Here is a 9350-nt window from a genome sequence, read left to right on the forward strand (position 1 = left end):
ATATTATAGCAGAAATACTAATCTGACTAAAACCCATATAAAACAATTTTTAAAAAACCTAAAACATGGCCGAAACTACTTTATACAGAAACTTTAGGAAATTTGCAGACTAGAGCAAAAAGAATCAATCAAAAACTCTAAATAACCTAAGAGATATGAATTTTTCAAGATTGGAACTTTCTGTTTTAAAAACAGAAACGAAAATAACAGAAAAAAAACTAACGGGCGCAACGGGGGTGTGCGAGCTGAAACTAAACAGCGCTCGGGTGGAAAATAACCGAAACGCGTACGGGCTAAACGAGAAAGACCGATCGGCTAAACCGACTAGACCTGAATCGATCTAAACCGAATAAAAATCGTAACAAATCGGAACTAAACCGATCTATAAACAGAAAAACCAAACCGTTCGTTAGATCTAATCTAGAGCATCAACAACAGATCGGATGGTGAAGGGGAAGTGGAGAGCTCACCGCAGGGAAGGTCGACGGCGAGCAGCTCGGACGTCGTCGGCGGCGGCGCTCCGAGCGTCCGCGGGCTCTGGCGAGGGTACGGGCAGACGCGGCGTTCGACGGCGAGTCCAGTGGTGGTCGAGATGGTGGCGTAGGTGGACGGAGGAGATCGACGACGGCTTACAGTGCAGCAGCGCCGGCGACGGACTTGGAGAAGACGACGATGATGGTGTTCGGGCGTGGATGTGGCGCTTGTCCTGGTGGTCGCCAAACTCCTGGGATGGGTGGACGGGATGCCCCAAATGAAGCAGATCCTGGAGGTGTCCTCGTGAGTGTAGGTGGCGTCCTCCCGTGATGGTGGCGAGCGGCTGGAGCACGGGGCAGCGCTGGCGAGACTTGGGAGAGATTGGGGAGCTCTGTCCCGTTCGGTTCTATGAGAGAGGAAAATTCAGGAAGATGCATGTGACGCCCCAAGACCGGAGATTCAGATGCCATCCATGGATTCTGGGTTTCGTCAGGTGTTTTGTTTGCTTGTTGCTTTCCCCTTTGCATCATGTGCCTTGCATCATGTCATCATGTCAATATGCAACCCGTCTTAAAACCCACTAAATAATTTGTGTGGATCTTCGATCCATTTAAATCGAGGGAAGAGTGACTTCTCTTTATAACATTATCCTCCTAATATTTATGGAGCTATTATAAATATTTCCATTCTTTTGGAATCACCCATAACACACTTGCAAATAATCACATGCCTTTTCTCGCTTCAAGTTTGGTCCCCAAACTTTGTCCATAATTTCTTTCATCGCTTTCCCGGGGCTCCTCCAAAAATCCAAACATTTTTGGACCTTCCTAACCCTCAATTCCTATTCAAACCATTTGATTTTAAATCAAATGAGTTTGAATTTAAAACTTTCAAAAATTCCCACTCCATTTTTCTTGGAACATGCGCATTTTTGCGAGTCCGGGAATATTATTCGCATGCCCAAATTCTTCCTCTAACCTTCTTTTATCTCTTTTCCTTTCTCTTTATTTCTCTATTTTTTTAAAGAAAAGGAAATAGGAGAGAGAGGAGAGAGACCAGCAGGCCGGCCTCTAGGGCCATCCCTAGGCCCAACCAGCCGTCGGCCGACCCATTCTTCCAGCGCAGCCTCTAAGGCCCAGCCTCTCCCCTCGCTAACCCTAGCCCGCAGCCTCGCACCCTACGCCATCTCGCTCCCTTCCCCCGGTCCCTCTCGCGCCGCCAGGGACAGAGCGCCCGCTCTCGATCCCTCCTCTTTCCCTCATCTCCTCCCTCAGGCCGTCACCACGCACAGAAGATAGAGCCTGTTCCCCATAGCCACGCACCCCCACGCCCGGTCCCTTTGTCGGCTACCTCCGCCGCCTTGAAGCCTCTGCTTCTCCTCGCTGGCAAGACTCCTGCGCCTCCTCCATGGCCCTCCTCCTCCGGCCTCCTCGTCGTCCTACCATGGACACCGAGCTCGAAGCTCCGGCCGACCCTGCCTCCATGACCTTTGCCGAGCAGTCCCTCTCCTGGAGCCGCTCGCTGCTGTTGCTTTTCATTGAGGCGCCAAGTTCCGTCGATCTGCAGTCATCTCCCTCACGCCTTACCTCCTCGCCGGCGTTCTGCTCGAGGACCAGCCCCGCGCACCCCTGTGCTCGCGGGCAGGGGACCCCAAGAGCGCCGCGCCGTCTCCCTGCCTCGTCTACGGTGCCGGCATCAACAACAGAAGTGGACCGGAGCCCCTACCTTGCTCCACCATGTCGCCGACCTCTTGCCGTGGCCTCCTCCTCGCTTCAAGTCCTTGCTGTCAAGCATCATGTCGCCACCCTGCTACGTTCGTCACCGGAGATCGCCAGATCCGGTCGCGTTGGGTCGAATCCTCCCGTCCCTGCCTTGCTGCTGCCCACCAGAGGCTTTTCGTCTCGCGTGTGTTTTGGATCGGCAAGGATGAAACACCAAGAACCCAAGAACCGTACCCGGACCGGCAAGCACCTTCTCCGAGGATTTTGCCAAGTACCGTGACATGAACGACCCTCGAACGCGTCAAGTACCACTACCGTCAAGTACCTCTTTGCAAGACCAAGTTCCTCTACGATGCATGTACGACTACACGACGAACCGCCAAGACCCAAGTACCATGACGCTAAGTACCTCTTCGGATCATCAAGGTGGATCTCGAACGTTGACGAGGTTCCGATAAGACCCTCGACGTGTACGGCTACAATGTGAACATGTACCCGACGACCCCGGAGACCTATGTTACACCAAGTACCACGACGACCTTCGACTTGTACCCCTACATCGCACCGAAACGCCGAGTTCCTCGCCGAGACCCCGAACATTTACGGAACCTTGTGCGACTATGGATGTGAACGACCATCGTCGAACCCAAGTTACTCGGATTCGTCAAGTCCCTCTACGAAAACGTTGTACGACTACTTCCGTGGCCGAAGGCCCGTGTACAACTACCGTCGCCGTGGACGACTACTTCCTCTACTTCCTCTACGAACCCGAACCGCTCTGAGAATGCACCTGGAAGGTATAACCGCCGAGACGATGACCCGTGGACGAAAGCATGTGTGTATGAGATGCATGTTTAGTTGTTGTTTTCGCCCGTGTACGTTAGTCGTTCCTCCTCGGTTGCCATGCCGTCGCCCCATGGGAAAACCGGTATCCGGGATCACCCCACCATCCTCGCATGATCCGTTCATCCACATTTTCTCTTGCACCGACATCTCAATGAGTTGTCGGATCACCCGGAATGTTGCCGTGGCACCATTTCCGTTGTAGTTGCCGTGACACCCCTTTTGTTCCGCCATGGCGACCAAATGCTTCTTAATATGCTCTTGTCAACTTTTCTTAAAATTGCATAAAACTTGAGCATGTCATCCGCATCATGTTAACAACATTAAGAGGGCTTAAATTGTTGTTGCATCAAATTACTAATGCATATGGGGATTTACCGGATTTGTTGTTTGCTATATCCGGCCCCATTTAAATTGTTTAGATAGATAATCCCTTTATGTTTCACCTCTTGACATGCTTAACAACATTTAATATTGTTGGGTACATAACCGAGAGAGAACTAAATAAGTCATGTGGTGTTTTCTTCAATATACAACTCCGTTGCATATTGTGCTCCACTTAACTTGTAGTGTTGTTTGTTGCACTTTGCCATGCCATGCATATTTAAACCGGACATGCATCATACCTGTTTGCGCATCATGCCATGTTATGTGTTGGTTGTTTACTATGTTGTGTGATTCTTTCCGGTGTTGCTTCTTCGGGTTGGTTCCGATAACGTCGCGTTTGTGAGGATCCGTTCGACAACGTCCGTTTGTCTTCTTCAAGGACTCGTTCTTCTTCCTTACGGGATCTCAGGCAAGATGACCATACCCTCGAAATCACTTCTATCTTTGCTTGCTAGTTGCTCGCTCTTTTGCTATGCCTATGCTGCGATACCTACCACTTGCTTATCATGCCTCCTATATTGTTGAACCAAGCCTCTAACCCACCTTGTCCTAGCAAACCCTTGTTTGGCTATGTTACCGCTTTGCTCAGCCCCTCTTATAGCGTTGTTAGTTGCAGGTGAAGATTGAAGTTTGTTCCTTGTTGGAACATGGAGATGTTGTTCCTTGTTGGAACATGTTTACTTGTTGGGATATCACAATATATCTTATTTAATTAATGCATCTATATACTTGGTAAAGGGTGGAAGGCTCGGCCTTATGCCTGGTGTTTTGTTCCACTCTTGCCGCCCTAGTTTCCGTCATATCGGTGTTATGTTCCTGGATTTTGCGTTCCTTACGCGGTTGGGTAATAATGGGAACCCCTTGACAATTCGCCTTGAATAAAACTCTTCCAGCAATGCCCAACATTGGTTTTACCATTCGCCACCTAGCCTTTTCTTTTCCCTTGGGGGTCGCGCGCCCAAGGGTCATCATTTTTTAAACCCCCGGGCCTGTGCTCCTCTGAGTGTTGGTCCAACCTGTCAGCTGCCGGTGGCCACCAGGGGCAACTCTGGGCTGGCCTACCCGTACCTAAGACAATCTGAGTGTGCCCTGAGAAAGAGATATGTGCAGCTCCTATCGGGATTTGTCGGCACATTCGGGCGGTGTTGCTGGTTTAGTTTTACCCTGTCGAAATGTCTTGTAGAACCGGGATACCGAGTCTGATCGGAATGTCTCGGGAGGAGGTCTATTCCTTCGTTGACCGTGAGAGCTTGTGATGGGCTAAGTTGGGACACCCCTGCAGGGATTTAAATTTTTGAAAGCTGTGCCCGCGGTTATGGGCAGATGGGAATTTGTTAACGTCCGGTTGTAGAAAAACTGAAGTTGACCTTAATTAAAAATGCATCAACCGCATGTGTAACCGTGATGGTCTCTTTCCGGCGGAGTCCGGGAAGTGAACACGGTGTTGGAGTTATGCTTGACGTAGGTTGTTCTAGGATCACTTCTTGATCATAGTTTCTCGATCGTGCTTTGCCTTCTCTTCTCGCTCTCATTTGCGTATGTTAGCCACCATATATGCTAGTCGCTTGCTGCAGCTCCACCTCATACCTTTACCTTACCCATAAGCTTAAATAGTCTTGATCTCGAGGGTGCGAGATTGCTGAGTCCCCGTGACTCACAGATACTTCCAAAACCAGCTTGCAGGTGCCGATGAGTCCGTGCATATGACGCAACCAAGCTCAGGAGGAGCTCGATGAAGATCTTGTCCTTTGTGTTGTTTCGTTCTAGTTGATCAGCAGTGGAGCCCAGTTGGGGTCGATCGGGGACCTTGTCGCATTTGGGGTTCTTCTTTTATTTTGGTTCCGTAGTCGGACCTTGATTGTATTTGGTTGTTGTAATGCTTTATTCATGTAATTGTGTGAAGTGGCGATTGTAAGCCAACTATGTATCTTTTCCACTATTGTATTACATGGGTTGTGTGAAGATTACTTCACTTGCGACATTGCTTTCAATGCGATTATGCCTCTAAGTCGTGCTTCAACACGTGGGAGATATAGCCGCATCGAGGGCGTTACAATGCAGCGCATCGAGTAGGAGGGAACATAGGAGAGGAGGGACTTGGGGATGCTTACAGTAGCCGGAACCAAGCATCGGGGTTGCAGGCGGCTGTGAACTCCGGCGAGATCTGGTTAGGGTGAAACGACCACGGGAGATCGTGATTTTTGCGAAAATCGGACGAGCGGAGGGAGGGCAATATTTATAGGGCGGTGGGTGTGCGCGAGGGGCAAAGGTCCGAGCGAATCCCGCGAGGATTTGGATCGGGGCACTGTTCGTGAAGAACATGAAAGGAAGAGAGGAAGGGGATGACGAGCGGGTCCCGCATGTCGGTGACTGCGAGGGAGAGGCAGAGGGATCGGGCGCTCGAGGCGTACCGATTCGGCGAGGGGGTGGCATTGGGCCTATGGGGTGAGGGAGGAGAGAGAGGAGGTGGGCCTCGGGGCCAGGTGGCTTCGGCTAGTTTTTTTATAAACAGAGAATAAAACTAATACAAAACGTGAATAAATAAATGCTACCTCTTGAGCACTGCGTTGATTTTCCGCGAAGAGGAAGGGATGATGCAGCAAAGTAGCGTAAGTATTTCCCTCAGTTTTTGAGAACCAAGGTATCAATCCACTAGGAGGCTACGCGCGAGTCCCTTGTACCTGCACAAAACAAATAAATCCTCGCAACCAACGCAAATAGGGGTTGTCAATCCCTATAAGGCCACTTACGAGAGTGAGATCTTATAGATATGATATGATAAGATAATATTTTTGGTATTTTTATGATAAAGATGCAAAGTAAAATAAAGGCAAAGTAAATAGCAAAGGAAATAACTAAGTAGTAGGAGATTAATAAGATGAAGATAGACCCGGGGGCCCTAGGTTTCACTAGTGGCTTCTCTCAAGAGCATAAGTATTCTACGATGGGTGAACAAATTACTGTTGCGCAATTGACAGAATTGAGCATAGTTATGAGAATATCTAGGTATGATCATGTATATAGGCATCACGTCCGAGACAAGTAGACCGACTCCTGCCTACATCTACTACTATTACTCCACTCATCGACCGCTATCCAGCATGCATCTAGAGTATTAAGTTAAAAACAGAGTAACGCCTTAAGCAAGATGACGTGATGTAGAGGGATAGACTCATGCAATATGAAGAAAACCCCATCTTGTTATCCTCGATGGCAACAATACAAATACGTGCCTTGCTGCCCCTACTGTCACTGGGAAAGGACACCGCAAGATTGAACCCAAAGCTAAGCACTTCTCCCATTGCACGAAAGATCAATCTAGTAGGCCAAACCAAACTGATAACTCAAAGAGACTTGCAAGATAACCAATCATACATAAAAGAATTCAGAGAAGATTCAAATATTATTCATAGATAGACTTGATCATAAACCCACAATTTATCGATCTCAACAAACACACCGCAAAAAGAAGATTATATCGAATAGTTCTCCACAAGAGAGGGGGAGAACATTGTATTGAGATCCAAAAAGAGAGAATAAGCCATCTAGCTACTAACTATGGACCCGTAGGTCTGAGGTAAACTACTCACACTTCATCGGAGGGGCTATGGTGTTGATGTAGAAACCCTCCGTGATCGATGCCCCCTCCGGCGGAGCTCCGGAACAGGCCCCAAGATGGGATCTCGTGGATACAGAAAGTTGCGGCGGTGGAATTAGGTTTTTGGCTCCGTATCTGATCGTTTGGGGGTACATGGATATATATAGGAGGAAGGAGTACGTCGGTGGAGCAACAGGGGGCCCACGAGGGTGGAGGGCGCGCCTGGGGTAGGCAGGCGCGCCCCCCTACCTCGTGGCCTCCTCTTTTCTTTCTTGACGTAGGGTCCAAGTCTCCCGGGTCTTGTTCGTTGAGAAAATCACGTTCCCGAAGGTTTCATTCCGTTTGGACTCTGTTTAATATTCCTTTTCTTCGAAACCCTAAAACAGGCAAAAAACATCAATTCTGGGCTGGGCCTCCGGTTAATAGGTTAGTCCCAAATATATATAAAAGTGGATAATAAAGCCCAATAATGTCCAAAACAGTAGATAATATAGCATGGAGCAATCAAAAATTATAGATACGTTGGAGACGTATCAAGCATCCCCAAGCTTAATTCCTGCTCGTCCTCGAGTAGGTAAATGATAAAAACAGAATTTTTGATGCGGAGTGCTACTTGGCATAATTTTAATGTAATTCTTCTTAATTGTGGCATGAATATTCAGATCCGAAAGATTCAATACAAAAGTTCATATTGACATAAAAATAATAATACTTCAAGCATACTAACTAAGCAATTATGTCTTCTCAAAATAACATGGCCAAAGAAAGTTCATCCCTACAAAATCATATAGTTTAGTCATGTTTCATTTTCGTCACACAAGAATGCTCTCATCATGCACAACCCCGATGACAAGCCAAGCAATTGTTTCATACTTTAGTAATCTCAAACCTATAAACTTTCACACAATATATGAGCGCGAGCCATGGACATAGCACTATGGATGGAATAGAATATAATGAGGGGGGTTATGTGGAGAATACAAAAAGGAGAAGTTCTCACGTCAACGAGGCTAATCAATGGGCTGTGGAGATGCCCACCGATTGATGTTAATGCAAGGAGTAGGGATTGCCATGCAACGGATGCACTAGAGCTATAAAAGTATGAAAGCTCAACAAAAGAAACTAGTGGGTGTGCATCCAACTTGCTTGCTCATGAAGACCTAGGGCACTTGAGGAGGCCCATTGTTGGAATATACAAGCCAAGTTCTATAATGAAAAATTCCCACTAGTATATGAAAGTGACAAAACAAGAGACTCTCTAACATGAAGATTAAGGTGCTACTTTGAAGAACAAGTGTGGCAAAGGATAGTAACGTTGTCCCTTCTCTCTTTTTCTCTCATTTTTTTGGGCCTTCTCTTTTTTATGGCCTTTCTCTTTTTTTGGCCTTCTCTTTTTTGTGGCCTTTCTCTTTTTTTTCTTCTTTTTTTATATTCCTCACTTGGGACAATGCTCTAGAAAATGATGATCATCACACTTCTATTTATTTACAACTCAATGATTACAACTCGATACTAGAACAAAGATGACTCTATATGAATGCCTCCGGTGGTGTACCGGGATATGCAATGGACCAAGAGTGACATGTTGAAAGAATTATGAACGGTGGCTTTGCCACAAATACTACGTCAACTACATGATCATGCTAAGCAATATGACAATGATGAATGTGTCACGATGAACAGAATGATGGAAAGTTGCATGGAAATATATCTCGGAATGGCTATGGAAATGCCATAATAGGTAGGTATGGTGGCCGTTTTGAGGAATATATAAGGAGGTTTATGTGTGAAAGAGCGTATCATATCACGGGGTTTGGATGCACCGGCGAAGTTTGCACCAACTCTCAATATGAGAAAGGGCAATGCACGGTACCGAAGAGGCTAGCAAGGATGGAAGGGTGAGAGTGCGTATAATCCATGGACTCAACATTAGTCATAAAAAACTCACATACTTATTGCAAAAATCTACAAGTCATCAAAAACCTCGGTACTACGCGCATGCTCCTAGGGGGATAGATTCGTAGGAAAAGACCATCGCTCGTCCCCGACCGCCACTCATAAGGAAGACAATCAAATAACACCTCATGTTTCAAATTTGTTGCATAACATTTACCATACGTGCATGCTACGGGACTTGCAAACTTCAACACAAGTATTTCTCAATTTCACAACTACTCAACTAGCATGACTTTGATATTATTACCTCCATATCTCAAAACAATCATCAAGCATCAAACTTCTCTTAGTATTCAAAACATTCTTAAGAAAATTTTACTAACTTTGAATACCTAGCATATTAGGATTTTAAGCAAATCACCATGTTATTA

This window comes from Triticum urartu, chromosome 3, assembly GCF_003073215.2.
Source record: "Triticum urartu cultivar G1812 chromosome 3, Tu2.1, whole genome shotgun sequence".
Lineage (NCBI taxonomy): Eukaryota > Viridiplantae > Streptophyta > Magnoliopsida > Poales > Poaceae > Triticum > Triticum urartu.